Genomic DNA, 21,014 nt, shown 5'->3' on the forward strand with positions numbered 1-21,014 from the left:
ATAGAGAGAGAGAGAGAGACAGAGGGAGATGGTGAGAGACAGAGAGAGAGATAGAGAGAGAGACAGAGTCAGAGACAAAGAAGAGAGACAGAGTCAGAGAGAGAGAGGAGAGACAGAGACAGAGACAGAGAGGAGAGACAGAGGAGAAACAGAGAAAGACAAAGACAGGAGGCAGGCAGAGCAAGGGTGCCCATAGTTAGAGACCAAGGAGGCAGTGCTGGGGGGCAGGTGCTCACAGAGGGAAGGGGCATGTGGGGACCGGGCTTTGGTGGCAGGAAGCACCCGGGGGAGGTGGGGCTGGGACAGGGACAAAGGTTGTGGGAGTGAAATGCAGGGATGAGGAGAGGAGATACACTCTTTGCAAGGGGGTGAGTGTGGGCCACACGGCGCCAGTTTCTGTGGGGCCTCGAATCCTTGTTGCTCGAACTTAAAAGGAGGATCAAGAAGACAGAGGAGGTTAGAGAAAGGGATGGGGTGAGGAGGAGGAGGAGGGAGGGAGAGGGCAGAGCAGCGGCCACGGGAGGACATCAGCCAGAGCTCTGAGCAGGGAGCAGTGTGAAGGGTGTGGCCGTCATGGGGGGGGGGGCGCCCTCCCTGGGACCCCCTGCTCTGCGGTGAGCGCTTCTTGGTGGCACCTTCAGGGGAGCGCGGGGCCCCCACCCAGCATCTGGGGTGCCTCCCCCAACCTGGCTGTCTCCCTGGGGCGGCAGCCTTCACTCCCTGCTCGCCTTCTGCAGCCCACTCTTCCCCCCTCCACCGTTCTGTCTGGCACTTATTATTTTTAAGTGGAAATGTATTAAAACTAATTTTATTTGAGAATTATCTGAGGATTTCACAGCCCCTCCTGGGAATCTGGGTGGTATCCAAGGGGCAGACGGGTGCCATCTGCCAGCTCCAGAGCTGCCCCTGCTGCCAGCCAGGAGTGGCACAGCCCCCGGGGGCAGGAAGGTGCTCCAAGAGGTGGTGTGACTTTGCCAGAGACAAGAGCCAGGCCGTGGTAGTGGCAGCAGCTTCAGGGGCGGCCACGGCCCCGGGCAGGCAGTTGGTCCTCTAAGGTCAAGTCATGGTCGCAGAGGTTCCTGGTGGGGGGGTCCCATCCAGCCCAGCCCCCATCGCCTCCCCATCCCATCAAGGCAGGAGCCCCAGCTTAGCCCAGGTCACTGCCCGGGACCCCCAACGACTCCTCCCCTGGGTCCCTGCACCACTTCTGCCATTAGTCTCCCAGAACTTCTGTAGTTTGTTTTTTGTTTGTTTTTTTTTTTTAAAGATTCTATTCACCCATTCATGAGAGACACAGAGAGAGAGAGGGGCAGAGGGAGAAGCAGGCTCCATACAGGGAGCCCGACATGGGACTCGATCCCGGGTCTCCAGGATCAGGCCCTGGGCCGAAGGCAGCGCTAAACTGCTGAGCCACCCGGGCTGCTCGAACTTCTGTAGTTTTGCACAAATACGCCCCGTGCAGGCACCATCAGCCACAGGCTTCAGGAGCACTGTGTCCCCACCTCTGCCCAGGATGCCACACCCCGGCAGACACCCTCCTTGGCCATTCTGGCTGCAAACAGGCAGGTTCACGGACAGAGCAGCCCACCTCAGGAGCGCAGTCCCCGGGGGGGCATCAGGTCTACCCCTGTCAGTGGGTCGGCGACCGCGGTGGGAACCAAGGGCCGCCCAGTCTCCCGCGCCATGTTCCATCCCCGTGGCCACACCACAGGCAGGGGCTCCCACAGGACAGGACGTGGAAGCTCAAGTGCATGAATGGCCCACGTGGCAAAATGAGCTGGACCACCGTGGTCCTGAGGCTGGGGTTGCGGGCAGGGTATGGCCATCTGCACTGAATGGAGCGGTTAAGGAGGTGAAGTAGATGGACTCAGGCCTCCCTCAGCCCACCTTCTGTGACCCCGTGACCCAATGCCTCCCTGACAAGGCTACAAAGACATTAAGGATGGGGGGAGGGGGGTTATGAGTTCTTCAGACAAGGAGAAAAGCCATTGTTCAGAAACGTACCTGCACAGGTGTTTGGTTTTCCAAAAGGGATCCCTGTGTGCGTAGCCTGGAAAGTGTGCGTGCGGCTAAAAATGTGGTTGGACAGCCCTGTGTGAGCTCTTGGGGACACTGAGGACCCGGGGGATGGAGCAGAAAGGGGGGCGGGAGGCGATGGCACCTGGAGTCCAGCAGTGCAAGAATACTGGTAGAAGTCGCTTATATCCAGGGGTAACCTTGGGGCTTCATGCCTGGGGATTCCCAATATCCCATATTATGTGCTGTGCTGTCCTGAGAAAGGACCTCCTCTTGTGACCCCGATCCTGTAACGGGTGGTGGCTCACACACAGCACTGACCCTCTGAAATGCTGGGGGAGCAGAGAAATCAGGGAAATGAGGTGCTCCCCAGAGAGACCAGACAGCAGAGAAAGGGGATGGGATATTCAGGAATATTGTAGGATGATCAAGAACACAACAGAGCAGGGCCTCAAAGCTGCACCCAGGAGTCCTCAAGGTACTGGGCAAGATCCTGAGTCCCCACTGCACACAGGACAGCCTTCTGGTCTCAAGGTGGTGGCTCAGGCTGCAGACCATCCTGCACCCCCAAGCCAAGACAGTGATGGGGATGTTATCAAAGTGGGACTCCCCCATGTCTCAGTGACTTATGGCCCTTCTCAGAGGACCCAGTTATGACCCTCTCTCTGTCCTAGAGCTGTAGCAGACAGCAACCTTCCGGAATGAGCAACTTCCTCACTCTGGGTCCCTGAGTGACCGTGTGAGGCCCACCCTGCCTCACGCCCACCCTGCTAACCGGGGCTGGACACACGGTGTGAAGGAGAGATAAATCTCTGTTTTGTTAAACCGCTGAGATGTCAGAGTACATTTTTCGCAACATGACCCAACCTACCCTGGCTGACGCAGCGGCGCACGCACGCGTGGTGAGCGAGTGCAAGTAGATATTGGTTAATTCACTCCATGGGTCCAACAGATTTGGGGGAGGCAAGTACAGGGGATCCCTCAGTGAACAAAGCCATCGAAACACTGGCCCTGGGGAGGGTGGAGGAGACACAGAAGAGAAACAAAACTGAAGAAATAGTATCTGGAAGGTGATGAGTCTTGACTGCAATCCTGCTAACATCAATGTAGGGTTAGGATGAGGCCCCAACAGAAGGTGGGCTGCCGGTGCCCCCGACCCCACATCCGGGCTCAGGTCCTGCCGGTGAGACCCTGACAGATGGAGCCAAGGAGGCTTCCGCGGCCAGCCGCGGAGCCACCAACCCTGGCTTCTGACAACGAGCCAGTAAGGAGGGGATGCCTGAGCCCCGTGGACAGGGCGCTGCGGCCACATGTGTGCATCTGATGCATCGAGCAACGGACGTGTGCTGACTTTGAACCATTCCTTCCTCCTGACTTTCCTCCCCTTCCTGGGCTTGGGTCTCAGGGTCTGGGGAGCTTCGCCTCTAGAAGAAGGTAATGGCATGGCTCCATCACGCGTCCCCTTTTCTGTAACCTAAGAGCGCAAGCTGGCGGGTTGGGGGGGGTGGTGTGTGTCACCATTTCCGGACTTTGTTCCCTCCCAACCTGGTAAGCAGCTGCAGCAGCCCCTTCCCTGCTCCCCCAGCCTCCTGGAACCTTCCCCGGTGTTTACCAGTGGAGGAGCAACCGCTGAGCCTGGCTCAGTAGGAAAAGAGGAGGATGGGAGCCAGGGAGGGCTTTCAGGACAAACCGCACATCACCTGCAGCCCCGGACAGACGGCCGCCGGCCCCTGGGAGGAAGCTGCAACAGGCAGTCACCTGATGGTGCAGAAATTAAGTACAGTATTAAAACACAGTATTTAGGCCTAATACTTGTGAGGAGCAGCTCTGAATAATTGGAGATGCATTTAATTTACTATATCGCCTTGTTGTGAACACTGAGAGTGACACAATAGTGATTTTTAAAGCTGAATAAATACCAGTTAATCAATTTTCAACATGGAAGTTCATGCCACCAGGTACACGATCTAACTCCTGGGCATGGGGCGCGGCTCCCACACTGAGACCTTCTGTGGCCGAGTCCGTTTTGAGCTTCCCTGTGCTCCCCGGGATTTTACACTCATCCCATGTGCCAGTTTCCACCCGCCAACCACAGACTCTGATCCCAACCCTCCTTTCAAGGCAGATAGATCCTGGAAGTTCACAGACTCCATATTATTTCCACAGAATTGTTTTAAACACCAACTTCATAACAATAATACTGATTAATCAGGATCCCTGGGTGGCGCAGCGGTTTGGCGCCTGCCTTTGGCCCAGGGCGCGATCCTGGAGACCCGGGATCGAATCCCACGTCGGGCTCCCGGTGCATGGAGCCTGCTTCTCCCTCTGCCTATGTCTCAGCTTCTCTCTCTCTCTCTCTCTCTCTGTGTGTGTGTGTGACTATCATAAATTAAAAAAATTTTTAAATAAAAAAATAATAATAATACTGATTAATTATGTCGAACGCCAGGGACATATTACACTTTCAAAAATAAACATTCCTGTTTTCCCAGGATGCTAACCACTCTGTAAAATAACCGCTGTACCTTCTAATTCAGGAGAGACGGGCTGGTCCTGGGTCCAACGCAACTAATCCATAGCTGTGGGCACTTTCCTGCCAATCTAAGAAATTTCCTTTGGACATAACCGCTTCAGTGATAAGGGGTTAAATGGAACGTAAAGGAAAAGAAAAACAAGCCAGTGAACATGTAGGATGTAATCATTAGATGAAGAGGGGTGAATGAGGTAAAGTTTGGAAGCAGCCCCATGGAAAGAGTCCCGAGCTCAGAGTCGGGCGAGCCATGAACTCGACGGTCACCTTGAAGCCAAGCTTTTAAATGCCACTCACTTTACTTGGCACTTTCATGTACATGACATTCATTAATATTTCTTTATGCTTTCACTCCACGTGATCACACGTTGCGACATCATGGCATGGTGAGGCACCATGATACAGATTGTATGGTGAATGGTCCAGTGTAACACCAATGGCCATGATGACATGTCACAATCTGTGTGCATGCCAGCAGAATTTACAAAATATTTGTCCGTAAATAATTCCCTTACATTACGTGATCATAGCAACTCTTTATTGGGTAACATTGTGATTTTTTTTTTTTTTTTTGCAAAGGCACAATCTTTTTTTGCAAAGTGCAATCTTTTTCTGCAAAGTGTAGTCTTTTTTTTTTGCAAGAGTGCAATCTTTTTTTTTTTTTTTTGCAAATGTGCAATCTTTTTTTGCAAAACTGCCATCATTTTTTGCAAAGGTGCAATCCTTATATTTATTTATTTATTTGCAAAGTGCAATCATTTTTGGAAAGGTACAATCTTTTTTTGCAAAGTGCAATTTTTTTGTTTTTGTTTTTGTTTCTGCTTTTGTTTTGTTTTGTTTTGTTTACCAAGGTACCACTGTTCTTAGACTGGTGACAGTACTTCCAGAACTGTGGGTATATAAATGCAGACACAGATGCGGATACAGATACAGATAGAGATGCACATCAAGAATATATGTACCAGTAGATGCAAACAGAGGGCACATAGTTCCAAATTACACAGATCCTTCTCTTGAGCACATGTGCACCTGTGTGTGCACTATTTTAACTCAGGTTTTGGAGCTCTTTCCACATCCAAGAAGAGTAGATAATTAGAGGCAAACAGAAGTTTCCAGCAGGTGGTCCTGGGAGGTGTGCACATGTTCCCTCTGCTCCCATCCTTTCTTCCCTGCTGGAAAGCAGTTTGGCAGCTGGATCCTGGACCATGAGAAAACCGCTGATAAAGGAAACCTCTCACTTAGGATGGTAAAGCCAAAGCACAGGAGACATTAGGTTCTACGGCGCTGCTGTGCCAGCCCTGGACATAGCTCATATTTTTATGAGAAATGGTTAATTCAGCTTTACATTGGCCAAGTCATGTAAAGGGTTTTCTGTCATATGCAGCTAATCTCATACTGATTGATGCAAGTTTTGGGTACCAGAAATGAGGTGCCCAAGTAAAAGAACCCAAAATATACAAAGGGCCGAAGGTAGGAAGGGAAGATGTGGCTGTTAGGGACCTAGGTACTGCAGGTGGGAGAACGGGTGACCCCAGTAATGAAGAGGAAAAATACTAGGTCAGCCTTTCAACTTAGGGAGCAGGCCTCTGGTTGTACGAGACTGTGGTATGAAAGGGAACGATATGGAAAATTCCAGAAAGTTTGAACATGCTGATTCCTTCTCACTGCCTTTCTCAAAGCCCAAGATGGACATGAATTCAGTCCTCAAGCAGAACTAAAAGGAAAGGCCTCGCTGCTAAGGAAGACACTCCTCGCCCATGGCGGGCGACACAGACCCAGAATCCCATCCTTTGGAGCTTTGCAAGGTTGAGAAACTCCGGCTGCTTTTGTCTCCCACTGAAGCAGTTAGAAGGTCTAATTGAATAATTGCAGGCTTTGCAAGAGAAGACTAACGACTCACCAACACAGCCGGCAGGCCTGTCAATGCAGGTGAGATGGAGAGCATTGCCTTTCCCCCAGCCCACCCCACCCCAGTGCATTAAATCCAGCCTCGGGGGGGGGGGGGATGGCAGGGCAAATCTTCGTAAATAGGCTCGCAAGCTGAGCCTCATCCCGGGTCTCTAACCAAGGTTGCACTCCCATGACATCAACGGGAAAACGGGTAGAGCCAGGGGCTGCAAGCCTCATTGGAGAAGATATCATCGGTAGATAGAGCAAGAAAGGAAGAGGAGGCGATATTTATATTTTAAAATAAAATATAATCATGGCTGGCCATCAAGAGCTTATGACTCTAATTTCTAAAGCAGTTTCTCCAGAAAATGGGATCTAAAATCAGGCAGGCACCGTGAACAAACTCTCCAGTTACCGCGTCGGATGCCACCATGATAAAGAGGGTGGACAAGTGCCACTCCTGGCGGGGTCGTGGGACCAAACCCAGGCACTTGGGTAAATGCAGGTTTCAGACAAATTGCAGGTAGTGTTCTGGTATCTCATGCAGTCTTGGAGATACACTTAAGCATTACTATCCAAAATGAACATTGCACTAGATGTTCTGTATTTTTATTTGCTAAATCTGGCAGCCCTGTCCCAGAGAATAGAAGCAGGGGCTGCCAGACAGGGTCACCAAAAATCGTACCTTGCTCCCCCGACAGGGCATCCAGTGTTGCCCTTCCTGCCCCGGGGACTGTCTCAGTAGTTCTATGGGGTTCTCTCCCGTTTCCTGGTGGAGTGTTTTGCACATGTCTGTTTCTCCTTCCCCACCATGGGTCATTATGCTGGAGGAAGATCGTTTGACTTTACTTTTTTTTAAAGATTGTATTTATTTATTTGAGAGACAGCACATGAGCAGGGGAAGTAGCAGACAGAGAGAGAGGGAGGGAGGGAGGGAGAAATAGACACCCTGCATAGCAGGGTGCCCGACGCTGGACTCTATCCCAGGACCCTGAAGTCATGACCTGAGTTGAAGGCAGATGTTCCACTGACCAAGCTCCCCCACCCCCCCAGGCACCCCTAGATCGTTTGACTTCAAACATGACCCCAGACCAGAGGAAGAACGTGCATGTCATGCCAACTGGGTCACCCACTAGTTATCAACCCAAAATCCATTTTGCCCTGTTCTTCACTAGCATAATGCTTTTGCTAATGGGGCGACAAGCACCCTGCAAAGAACACCGGCCAGTCCCTGGTGCAGCTGACACCATGTAAGCACAAGTCAGGAGGTACGGCCTCCAGGCGGGCTCTTTGAGGGGTTACCGCAGCAAAGAACCCCGGTCTCAGCCTCCCTCTTCCTTACTCCTTCCCGCGTGGGATGTAGGAACGCCGGCGGTGGCTGCAGAAGCATCTTGAACCCCAAGAAAACCCAAGAATCGAGTCAGTGCACCAAAGAGTGGATGCAGCCGTGGGGCTGCAAACCTCATCCCGGAATCTGGTGCCCCAGCTCTCTTGGTTTCTCTGTCACGTGCAGCCAAAGCGGATCTATGCTGATGGATCCGTCCCTCCTCACGCCTTTCAGATGCTGCCATTTTCCCGAGACTAAGTTCCCATTATCCTCTTTCTCTGGCTTCTCTATTCTGGTTCATTGCTTCTGCCCCCCCTCCCCATGCCAGCACCAACATTATCATTAATCCCAAACACTGTGTTTTGATATCTTGTAGGATGAGATATTGGGCATCATTGATACCCTTTCACAAATTCTTCTTGGTTGTTCTTGCACATCACCTCTTTTATATGAATTTTATAATTCACTTAGAAAGTTCCATGACGGCGGTGCCTGAGGGGCTCAGTTGGCTGAGCATCTGCCTTCGGCTCTCGTCATGATCTCAGGGTCCCGGGATCGAGTCCCACATTGGGCTCCCTGCTCAGCGGAGAATCTGTCTCTTGCTCTCTCCCTCTCCTTTCTGTCTCTGTTAAGTAAATAAAATCTTTTAAAAATAAAAATAAAGTATTTTTTTAAAATGGACGTTCCATGATGGATATTGTTGGAAATTGCACTGAGATTAGAGATGTTTTAGAGTAAATTAGCTTCTTTACAACCGAGTGCTCGAGTCTGTAGACACAACAGCGGCTCTCCATTGATTTAGACTGTCTTTGGTGAAACCACAATTACCTTCATCAAGGTCTTTTGCATTTTGGGGTTTTTTTTTCCTTTTACAGTTTTGGTTGTTATTGTTTTTTTCCTGAGACTTTTATTGCATTTTCTCATGCACAATTGATAACACATAAGAGATACTATCAACTTTTCTTTTAAATTGGTCTCGTATTTCATCATCTTCTAAACTCTTGTAATCATTTTTCCAGCTTGCAGGTTGCTTCTCTTCAATATGTCGGTAAATAATCCTATGGTTTTATCTCTTCTTCTCTGGCATCGGTGTGTTACTTATTTTCCTTTGTCTCATTTCATAGAGAACAGAGATTGTTTTGATTCCATAAGCTAGTGAGCTTTGTGGAGCCTCTATGTCCGGACCCCACCCCCAGAGAATGGGGGCAGGTACACAGCACCTTGGTATTCCCACATGGTCCTGATGGACACCTGGACTGAGGGCCAGGGGTCGGGGCCTGGGAACAGTGCCGAGCAGCGGCATCCTCCTCTGTTTCCTGACTTACTAGGTCTCCCAGAAATATGGACTGTCATATTTTGTAGGTCCCTCATAAATACCCCTTACCAAATAAAGGATTCTTCTACAGCTACTTTGAGGAGATTTTTTTTTAAGATTTTATTTATTTAATCACGAGAGACACACAGAGGCAGAGACATGGGCAGAGGGAGAAGCAGGCTCCCCACAAGGAGCCCGATGTGGGACTCCACCCCGGATCCCGGGATCATGGCCTGAGCTGAAGGTAGACACTCAACTGCTGAGCCCCCCAGGTGTCCCTTTGGGGAGATTTATTTTTTAAAAAAATAGGACATGGAGTTTTATTTTGTATTTGTGAGGGTTTTTTTCTAGCCCCTTGGGTTGAAACATGAATTTGATTTTAAGCCCTTTTGTTCTTTTTTTTTTTTTAAGATTTTATTTCTTTATTTATGAGAGACACACAGAAAGAGAGAGAGAGAGAGGCAGAGACACAGGCAGAGGGAGAAGCAGGCTCCATGCAGGGAGCCTGATGTGGGACTCGATCCCGGGGTTCCAGGATCACACCAAAGGCAGGCTCTAAACTGCTGAGCGACCCAGGGATCCCCTAAGTCCTTTTATTCGTATAAAAGTCTTGCGGCTACAAGTTTCCCTCAGAATACCATGCTGTCTGTGACTCGCAACGTTTGCTCCATGATAGTTTTTATTGAAATACAGATTTCTTCTTTCACCGGAGAGCACTGCAAAAGGTGCATGTGGTTTTCTAAAGCTTTCAAGCATATAAGGTGCTTTGATTATCTTTTTATTGTAAATACTCTTTCTGTTGCATTTTTCAGGTATGTATCCAGAGGTTCTCTGTGACCCCACCTAGGCTGGTTTTTAATCTGACACATAATTACAAGCGATGGGATTGGAAACAGAATTATCTTCTCTGTTAGGCACAAAAGTAACAGAATCAAACTTTTTTATTTTTCTGTTTGAATACTCTGTTTTCTTAATTATTTTTTATCTTTTTGCTGCATCAGTTGATGAGTCAAGGATGAGGCTTTGCCAATCTTTCCTTGCATTCCTGTTCGGGTTTATACAGGCTTGCAGCTCCAAACATTTCTCTTTGTGTTTCTACCTGGTTTTTATTTAATATTTCAAATCTATGGTGTTCATTCTTGATTGAACAGCCCGTGATTGTGATCATTCTTGGCTGGATTGTTGCTTTTACCTATAAACTGCAATTTGCCCTTTATGAGGCTTTTCACATTAAATTCTGTTCTGCTTGATATGAATATTGCTATCCCAGCTTTATTTGCTAATATTTGCTTGTATCTTTCATCTCTTCATTTCCAATATGCCTTTGTCTTTTTGCCTTAAGGATTTCTCATGTGACCAACATAAATCTGGATTTGAGGTTTCTTACTCATTCTGCGCATCTCTTTTTATAAGTCAGTTGAACACATGGCTATGGTTACTCAGGCGTACTCCTGTCAAACATTTCATGTTTTCCACACTTTCTGGTTGTTCGTATTTCTCCCTTTCTAGCACTAGTTGAATTGATAAAACCTGCTTTGTTTCATTTTTCTTCTCAGTTTGGAATTCACATATTTATTTATTCTCCCACTGGTTATTCTTAGCTTTTCATCACACCTACCTACACTTACATTTTTCAGTAATAATAATAATAATAAAGGAGGTGAGAGGATCCCTGGGTGGCACAGTGGTTTGGCGCCTGCCTTTGGCCCAGGGCGCGATCATGGAGACCCGGGATCGAATCCCACGTCGGGCTCCCGGTGCATGGAGCCTGCTTCTCCCTCTGCCTGTGTCTCTGCCTCTCTCTCTCACTGTGTTCCTATAATAAATAAATAAATAAATAAATAAATAAATAAATAAATAAATAAATAAATAAAAATTAAAAAAAAATAAAAGACGTGAGAGGATAGTCTGGGAGGTCATGGATTTGCTTATGGTGGTGATGCTTGCAAAGGTGCATTCTTATCCCAAACTCACTGAGTCGTACGTATTTAGTAGGTACAGCTTTTTACATGTCAATCAAACTGCAATAAAGTGGTTTTTAACAGCTTACAGCTTTCTAAAGCTATCCTCAGCCTTATGTGAAAGAAGAAAAAAATAGAGGAAATTATGCTTGACATTGGTCTTGGCAATGATTTCTTGGGAAAACACACACACACACACACACATACACACACACAGACCAAAGCACAGGCAACAAAAGCTAAAATAAACAAGTGGAATACATCAAATTCCAGAGCTTATGCAAAGGAAGCCAGCCACACACTGAAGAGGCAGCCTACAGGGTAGGAGAAAATGTTTACCAACCATGCATCTGATAAGGGGTTAATATCTAAAATATGTAAAGATCTCATAATACAACTCAATAGCACAAAAAGCAAATAATCTGATTGGTTGATTGATTGATTGATTGATTTTTTAAAATAATCAGATTTAAAAGCAGGTGAGGGGACATTTTTCCACCACAGACATACAAAGGGCCAACAGGTATATGAAAATGTATCCAGCATCCCTCATCATTGGGGGAAGTGACAAAATCGAAGCCACAGTGAGATGTGACCTGGCACCCACTGAGAAGGCTATACCGCTAAGAAGACAAGCGAACAGAAGCATGCACATCACTGGTGGGAGAGCAGCCTCCTGCAGCCACAGTGGGAACCAGTACAGACATTCCTCAAGCATTTCAAAATAGAGCTACCACCTGAACCAGCAATCCCACTCCTGGGTGTTTACCCGAAGGAAATGAATACCACACCTCAAGGAGATGCCTGCACCCCCATGTTCAGTGCAGCATTGTTCACAACAGGCAAGGTATGGAAACAACCTGCATGTCCTTTGACAGGTGAGTGTATCACGAAAATGTGGGGCACCTGTGATCCTCTGTCTCTGCCTCTCTGTGTCTCTCAGGAATAAATAAATAAAATCTTTAAAGAACAAAAAGATATACCCCGTTTTGTGTGTCTGCTCATCTGCCAAGTGGCTCCCCACCTTTTGCCGCGAACGTGGCCGTGAACGGGGGTGCCGATACAGGGCTGAGTAGAAGGCTGCAGTCCTTCTCGGCTCTTAGAGCGATGATGACACTGAACGTGCAGAGTCCTGCTCTGCTTTGGGATGAAAAGCTCATCTGTCGTGTGTGGGGCTGCTGGGTGGTGCCAGTTTCCAGTTGTGCTCGCGACTCATCAGCAAAGTCCCCTGCCTGCCCGGTGGGGAGGCCGCATCAGGGCCCTACCCCTCGTGGAGGAGGAGCCGGCCCGCGGCCCCGCGGCAGCTTCCCCAGCGTCCCCGGCAGTGGACCCAGTGGACCGAGACCCGGTGCGGGGAGGACTCCATGAGGCCGGGCCCCAGGGACTGGGTGGTGTCTCGGCATGTTGTCAGCCACCCCAGCCCCTGCCCTGCCTCTCTGACCCGACAGCCACTGCTCCCCCTGGAAACAAGCCACGGGAAGTGCCACCATGACCTGACCATAGGACTTCATCCCCATCGACCCCAGTCAGGGGCGGGGGCGGGAGGGGGGTACTCCCTCCCTGGGTCACTGCCTCCTGGCTTGCCACATCGGGGACCCACCCCTGCCATCCCCGTCTTTCGTGTCTCTCCTTCAGAGATGTTCAGCCTTCTGAGAAAGGACTCCTTATAATTACTCCCCAACTTCCTCCTCACCAGTGTGGTTACGGGACCTTCTTAAAATAATTAGTCACTTCTCAGAATTCAGGGCAGGAGGAGGCGGCTGCCAGCGTACACTGTCTGCCACTTGAACTAGATATCTAGTTACTTTCTAAAGTTTCTTATTCTCCAACTGCCATTGCAAACCCTCAGTGTGTGGGGGAGGATCGCACAACAGAGTACAGATAGTTGTATTAAACAGGCATTCAACAACAAATATTTTGACAAAGGCTTTGCAATTTTCTTTTTTTAATAAAGATTTTATTTATTCATGAGAGACAGAGAGAGGCAGAGACACAGGCAGAGGGAGAAGCTGGCTCCCTCCTTGGAGTCATTTGGACTTATCTTAACCCATCCCCCAAAGAAATGAGCAAGCTCTGGTTTTCCTAAACCTAAGCAGATAGAAGGACAAATTATTCCAGTGCAAGAAGTCCTGGTAGGAAGTGGACATGTGTGGGGATGATTCCTGGATAATCCCACTGGGGAGAGAGGCCGAGGCTCCAGAGGTGAGGGCTGAGAGTGAGTAGTATAGGGGAGGGAAAACTCTTCCTCTACCCTCTTAGGTTCATGACTCAGGGGCCTGCTAATTAAAGTGGCAAGAGATGGAAAAGCAAGAAAAAGAGTTTTGTTTGTCTACATGTGTGATGCTCATACATGCAGGGGTGCTCAGTGATGAGTAACTCAGACAGGTGGTTAGAGTTCAGGGCTCATATGCTCAACATAGTGGGAGAAAGGGAAGAGAGAGAAGAGGTCTTCTGGGAGGTACAGATAGGTCTCTTTAGGGGAGATAAATGGGTTTTTTAGGAGAACTAATGTGAGATAAGAAAGTTTATGACAATGTTTGTCATACAGATACGATTTTTTAGTGATTTGGGTCATGATGCATCTTCATGCTTCTTGTGATGTTTGTTGAGCCTCTTGAATGGAGGTTCAGAGTCTTAATAAAATTGGGATATTTTATTTTTTATGATTTTATTTTATTATTCCTGTAAATATTCTCTCCACCTGCCCCTCTCCAGGGGCTCCAACTACATTTATGAAACCCCTTGATATGGCTGCATAGCCCATGGGGTGGGGGGGGGCCCTCTGGTCATTTTTTAAATGCTTCATCCCTCTGTATGTTTCATTTTGAATACTTTCCATTGCTCTGTCTTGAATTTTCGAATCTCTTCCTCTGCGATGCAGGTGAGAGGCAGAGACACAGGCAGAGGGAGAAGCAGGCTCCCTGCGGGGAGCCCTATGTGGGACTCCATCCCAGGACCCCGGGGTCATGCCCTAAGCCAAAGGCAAATGCTCAACCACTGAGCCACCCAGGTGCCCCCATTGCAAACTGTAGTTAGAGGTTTCCATGGTTGAGCATAAAGACAACGGGATGACTTGTTCTGAAACTCAAGCCCTAATCCCGCTTCTCAGTCCCCATCCCTGCCTGGGTCCTTAGATGGAACCAGTCATCCTGTCCACCTCTTCCTGGGGTCCAATTTATCCCAAGGTAGCTGCTTCCACATAGACGTGGACGATTCTCTAATCCTGCCGGATGCTTCCCTGACCTCTGCCAGCCCGTGGGTCTCCTGGCTGCCTCCTTCCCTGTGAGCCCGGGGATGCAAGCCCAGCACACCTGACAATGCTGGCACCTTCTCCTGCCCATGTCCCCACCTTCTCTGTCTTAGTGAATGGCACCACTGGGGGGGGGGGGGGGTCTTCCCTTTCAACTCTCTCTTTCTCTCTCTTGCTCCTGCAAATAACAACCTGGTGATTGTCCTTTCCCCGTATCTCTCCTTTCCCCAACCCTGCACCCCTGTACCCCCACTTTGGGTTCAGGACTCATCCCTTCCTGGAGGTGTTGCTGCCTCTGTACCGCAGCCAGAGTGGTGGCAAAGCCCACGGGTTCTCTGTGGCTCATTTTCCTTATAAACAAAGTACAAGGTTGTCTTGTGGATTCAAGAAGCAAGTGGGAAGCATGTAGAAGATGATGTTAACTAACGATAGTGCTATTTAGGTAAATCTGAGGACGCCTGCTGCTGCTGTTCATGATTGTCTGCAGGCGTCCCGTGGCCTCTAGATTAAACCCAAGCTCCTCTCCAGGCTTGCTATCAGGCCTCTGACTGTTTACCTCACCCATACCCTGTGTCATGGAGGCCATCCACATCCCCGTCTCTGCCTCCTAGCTATCCTCACCACCAACTGCATCCATCTGCTGGGAGCTCAGATTTCGGGGTTGCAGCGCAGAGAGGAAAACTGAAGCAGAGCCCAGCAGATGTTCTGAGCTGAGGTGCTGGAATGAGGTGTCGGGAGACATGGAGAGAGCATCACAGACAGAGCTCAGGTGCCCTGCAGAGGCTCTGGCTCAACTGTTCATTGAGAATTGGCTGCACCCGCATGCAGGGAAACCATCCAAAGCCGGGGACGCACCATGCAAAGGATGAGAGGTGACGACACCCCAAGCTCACATGGGGCCCAGGATTGTGCTGCTCCCGCCACCCCGGCTCGGAGCTTAGGTCCACAAAGCAGTGAGTCGGGTCCCAGAAGGCTCTGCCTCGGGACAAGGGTGGGTGGGGATGATGAGCACAGCTCTGGTCCTGCCTTGCAAGCCTGGAAAGCTTCCTCTAGATGGATTGAACTGCTTTCAAGTTACCTAGCTATACCCCAGAACACAGCTCATGGACATTTAAGGGAGCCCCAAAATATCCAGCACCTGACAAGGGAAAATTTACAAAACCGCGTGTGCAATACCAAGTTACCAGGCATGCAAAAAATCAGGAAAATATGACCCATAATGGAGATAGATACGGGCTGGTCAAAATCAACCCAGAGGCACCTGAACATCTGCCTTTGGCTTAGGGCGTGACCCCAGAGTACTGGGATCGAGTCCCGCATCAGGCTCCCTGCAGGGAGCCTGCTTCTCCCTCTGCCTGTGTTTCTGCCTCTCTCTGTGCCTCTCATGAATAAATAAAATCTTTAAACACACACACACACACACACACACACAACAATTTGCAACATACACCATCCCGGTCGGGCTGGATGTAAGCACCCCACAAGGGAGGCAGCAAGGCAGCATGGTAAGGTGTGGAGTAAGACTCAGACCCAGACAAACCTGGGTTTTACTCGGGACTCCACCCGTTACCAGCTGTGGGTGACCTCAGATAGGACATTTAATTTCTCTGGCCTTTATTTACTTTTTAAAAAATGCAGATAATAATGCCTACCTCCTAGCGTGAGGATTCCATGAGCAAATGTATGGAAAGCACCCAGTAGAAACATAATAGATACTCAAAAAAATGAAACATTAGCCATTTCTTCTCTAGTCCTGAGGCAGAAGCAGCAGGGCACTCTGAGTCACTCTGTCTCAGGATCACTGACATCTACATCCGCACCAGCTCCTTCCTGCATGCCGACAGGAAGCAGGAAAGCTGCAGACCACACGGCAGAGTGGTCATCCCCAGAGCAGTGACGTGTTATCATCAGACAGCTCTGCCTTCCAGTCCAGACTCTGGTCCTTGCTGGCTACGCCATCTCAAGCAGATCATCCAACCGGCCAGAGCCTCAGTTTCTCCATCTGTAAATGGGGCAATCACCCTACCTCACAGCCCTGTTCTGAGGATTCAATGAGATCCCAGATGTAAAACAACCACAACAGGATCTGGCAGGTGGCACATAGTCCATAAATGTTGGGCCCTTGTCGCCTCCTACTTTCTTTCTACTCTTTATCCGCAGAAACAAGGTTAAGAGTTTTTCTTCCCCTACCTGGGAGTCCATCCTCCTAATGAAATGCTCACATTCTGCCTCTTGTAACCTTTTATTCTGAGATAAAGCTGCCCTCCTTCTACACAGGGCCGGAGGACAGAGGCCGTCTGACCCACCTATCTTCCCTCGACTGCCCGACTCACAGGAGGTAAAATGTGCCCTGAATAAAGAGATGAGTGACTAACGGAGCACTTACGTCAGGGGCTGAATTAAGGAAAAAGTGAAGGGAAATTAATTTGCAGATGGAATTATCACATTGTGTGCCCAGTCTTGCAAAAACAATGAGGCATGGCTTACAAGAATTTCAAACATTTTTTCAGAAATTGAATTGCCAGTTAATTTTTCTGTGAAACACAATAACCTCTGTAGGCTATAAAGACCACAAGACAGAGCTCTGGAAACCTCATCAGGCTCTGCCTGAAACGGAAATGCCTTTCTCTGAGTCAGAAACCTGAGGACACAAGCTACTATAATCGTCACCATCTTTGGTCACGAGCAGGATGTGTTTACCCTGATTCTTCTGTTACTTATGCTCCCGTGAAGGGCACAACTCTCCCACTGGTGACTGCAGAAGTGGGGGTGACCTGAGCTGAGCCATAACCAATGTTTCTCCCACTGAGTTGTCTTGTGATCACAGCTCAGTCAGTATTGCATTCGGGACTCAGTCTGTGACCAGGGTCGGGGCTCATCTCTGACCAAGATCGGGTCTCAGTCTGTGACCAGGATCAGGGCTCAACCTTCATCCATAGCCGAACCTCTACAGCTGCATATGAGATTAGAGAGGGACCAATGGGAACAGACATGATGACACAGAGACCCGGGCTATCTGCTGCTCAGCTCCCTAAGTAATTATTGAATTGAACTAAATAGATGCTGGATGATTCCTCAGAGTCCCAGGATGAGGTGGGATGTGGGGAGGAGGTGGAAGAGAGGATGGGGAGTGGGAGGGGGAGGAGGAGGAGGATGGGTGGGGAGGGGGGAGGAGGGGGAAGAGGGGAGGTGAGGAAGCAGGGAGGCGGGGAGGAGGGTGGCCTCAGCCCTGCAGGAAGGGCCCAGGTTCAGGTGGAGCCCACAGAGCTAACCCTTGCCCTGACCCATTTAAGCCAGTTCCTGGCCAGAAAGCTGGATCTGTCACCCAGCTGCAGGGTGACCCACATAGAGATCACAGAGCCTGAGGACGCGTGACCACGGGCCTCCATGGCAGCTGTCACCTGCCCGTGCACCTTGGCTAAATGGGTCAGCGCTGGCCGGCCACTCTGATGATTAACAGCACAGAAAGTGGTATCTCACGGAGGCCACAGCTTCATGACTCGAGCCCAGGAAGTGCTGCGGCGCCAGCAATGAGCTCATCCCATGAGCATGAGTGGCGGTGGAGGCTCCAGGGCTGGCCAATCTCCATGGCTACATTTGTGGGTCCTCGTGACACCCCTGCTTTGCTCCGTCCTCCCCACTCAGCTGCCTCCCATGTCCCAGTGGAAGGACAGTTGTGAAATGCGGGAGGAGACCTAATGAAGCTAGAAGCAAAATTAATCAAATGTGACACGAGAACGGATGTGGGATGCAGCCCATCCATGCCCAGGACTCACCTCCTTGAGCAGGGCTGTCTGTCAGCCGTGGGCAGAGCTGGTGAAGGACTCACCAGGGGCAGCATCACCAGGGAGTATTTCCAGAGTGAGGACCGGAGACAGACACACTCGCTAAAGCAAGGCCGACCTGACATCTTTACGCTCTGAGATTCTTGGAGGTTGTTGCTCTTGTTTTGAGCTGGATAGCAGAAGTGCCTAACGGCAGCATCAAGGGCCTCGACTGGCCCCGTGTGAGAGCCGCAGCTTGCATGTACCTCTGTCCATTCCACCATTGAGTCGTTCAGCGCTGTCTTACGGAGCATCGACCCTGAGCCTGGGCCTGCATGAGGCTGGAAGCACACGGGACCAGCGTCTGCACCACAGGGCCATGTGCAAAAGCCGACCCACAGCAGCATGTCCAAGCAGAAGCCCTCAGCGCAGTCACTCCCCACAGACACATCAAGGCAGGGCTGCTCTCTCTGCCACTGGGGTGACTCTGCAGACAGCCTGAGCCCAGCATCTAAAAACGAGGTTCAAACTGCAAAAGGAGGTCTGGGTGTCAGTGGGGAAGACACACGTCCTGGGGAGGTGGGGGAGGTGACCGGTATAAGAGGGAAATCACAGATTCCTCTGAAGGGCTAATCCTATTTGTTATCCAAAGGAGGATCCCTGGTAGCTAAGAAGCATCAGACAAACAGACAGAAAGAACGCCCTTTGAGGGCCAAGGAGGCACAGGGCAAGGGAAGCCAACAGTGTATACTCACCAAGGCTCCTTCCACAGTTTGGCTATTGTGGACATTGCTGCCATAAACATTGGAGTCGAAAGATGAATGGATAAAGAAGATGTGGTCTATGTATACAATGGAATATTCCTCAGCCATTAGAAACGACAAATACCCACCATTTGCTTCAACGTGGATGGAACTGGAGGGTATTATGCTGAGTGAAGTAAATCAATCAGAGAAGGACAAACATTGTATGGTCTCATTCATTTGGGGAATACAAAAAATAGTGAAAGGGGTTAAAGGGGAAAGGAGAGAAAATGAGTGGGAAATATCAGAGAGGGTGACAGAACATGAGAGGCTCCAAACTCTGGGAAACGAACTAGGGGTGGTGGAAGGGGAGGAGGGCGGGGGGTTGGGGTGACTGGGTGATGGGCACTGAGGGGGGCACTGGATGGGATGAGCACTGGGTAATATGCTATATGTTGGCAAATTGAACTCCAATAAAAATAAATTAAAAACAAAAACAGCATATAGGCAAAACGGCAGCATCCAGAGGACGCCCAGAGGGAAGCAAAATGCCCCAAGCCAGCCGAGAGTCTCATGTCACGTCTTCCTGTCCTGTCCTCCTGTCACGGTGCATCCCCAGCCCCCTGTGGTCATCCTTGTTTCTGTGGGGTGACTCAGAGGAACAGGCTCCTGTTCTGTGGAACCCCCGTCCCGGCGGAACAGAGAGTCGTGCAAGACAATTCTAATCCCATCCCACTACCGCTCATGTCCCCCATGTGCACATGCTCCACAGGTCACGCCTCCAGGCACCACACACATAGCATCGCCAATCTCGCCACAGAGAACCAACCCTGACCTCACAGAGAAATGTCACAGTTGGGGACGTCCTTGTGCACCATCCCCTCCTGACGTGGACACAGGCGCCAGGCGGGAACAGGCAGGTGTCCTATTTTGAGGTGCAGCTCTTGCTGCGGGTACATGCACCCCGGTTTTAGGGAATTGGCTTTTCTCCTCGGGACACTACCCAGCAAGGCCTGAGCCGACTGCCGGCCTCCAGCAGCAGGAACGAGCGAGCTCCCAGCTCTCCTTCTCAAGCCCCAGGGGAGAGTCCAGGCCCAAAGGAGGCGGAAACAGGGAGTCTGTCCAGATCGCGGAGGGCACAGCAGTTAGGATTCCGCACGACGTCTTCCTGAACCGAAGGAAGAGAAGGGCAAAGGAAAGCAAAGGTTCGGCAACAGACGGTGACAGCAAGCTCAGTGGGGAAACCTCCTCCGGGGTGGAAAGGAAGACGGCAGAGAGGACTGCACCAAGGGAGTCCCCGCTCCCGGCCGCCCAGACGTCTTTATTCAGCCAAAAAGCTTCATCCGAGGAGAGATCAGATCCAAGGAGCCTTGTCTCGCGTTTGAGCCAGCGCTAGCGGGAGCGCGTCTCTAAAAGTGCGGCGATGAAAGCTCAACAGGGTGTGAGCTCCATCACCGCTCCATCACCGCTCCGGCGGCTTCGGGGAGCAGGGGTGGGTGGGGGAGGCAGACGCAGGTCCCCGCAGTGGACAATGTTCGCAGGAGGCCGGGCCACGGGGAGCAGGCTGCCTGCCGAGCAGACATGAATCCACGCTGCAAGGCTGCAAACTGTCTCTGCCCTCGAGTGTCCCAAACCGCCAACCTGCGTGTGTATGCCCCCAACACCCCCCACCTTGCCACCATCGCAATGGTGGCTCTGGACATGATGCAGCGAGCAGCAGAAGCACCCCTCTCCCATGGTTGTCACAAGGAAACACCCCACGAACCCAAACGGAGTGACATCCTACCACATAAGGGGCCAGCGCCCTTCTAAACTTATCATAGTCTCGAAAGACAAAGGCCACAGAATCACAGGCCAGAGCAGGTTTTGTTATGCGGGACAACTGCAGGCCAAGTGGGGTCCAGATCTGGAAAAAAAAAATCTCAGACCGCAAACTGCCAAAGGTCCAACAAGGTCTGTAGGTGACTCAGCAGCATCAAATTGGCATGAATTTTTTTTCCTGGTCTTGGCAGCCGTCCTACAGTCACTTAGTAAGAGGTCAGCATCAGGCAAGGTCGGGGATGCTCTGTACTGTCCTTAGAACTCCTCTGGAAATCTAAAATTATTTCCCCAAAACATAAAAGGATTAGAGCACAAACTTCTGGCACTGATTTTTTTTTTTCCTGCCAGCCCCTCACCATTGCTCAGCGAGGGTAGTCAGGGGTGCCTGGGTGGCTCA

The 21,014-nt window shown here is 50.2% G+C and overlaps 1 long non-coding RNA gene across 1 annotated transcript in view; it reads right to left on the reverse strand.

Moving 5' to 3' along the window:
* The window catches only part of LOC140594712 (uncharacterized), a 31,328-nt gene that overhangs the window by 4,636 nt on the left and 5,678 nt on the right, over positions 1–21,014 (reverse strand). Inside the window, exons 3-4 of the long non-coding RNA XR_011995870.1 lie at positions 3,629–3,774; positions 2,888–3,027 (exon numbers count right to left, since the gene is read on the reverse strand). This is a non-coding gene — a long non-coding RNA (uncharacterized lncRNA). The remainder of the gene's footprint in view (positions 1–2,887; positions 3,028–3,628; positions 3,775–21,014) is intronic.

This window comes from Vulpes vulpes, chromosome 12 (assembly GCF_048418805.1).
Source record: "Vulpes vulpes isolate BD-2025 chromosome 12, VulVul3, whole genome shotgun sequence".
In the NCBI taxonomy this organism is placed as follows: domain Eukaryota; kingdom Metazoa; phylum Chordata; class Mammalia; order Carnivora; family Canidae; genus Vulpes; species Vulpes vulpes.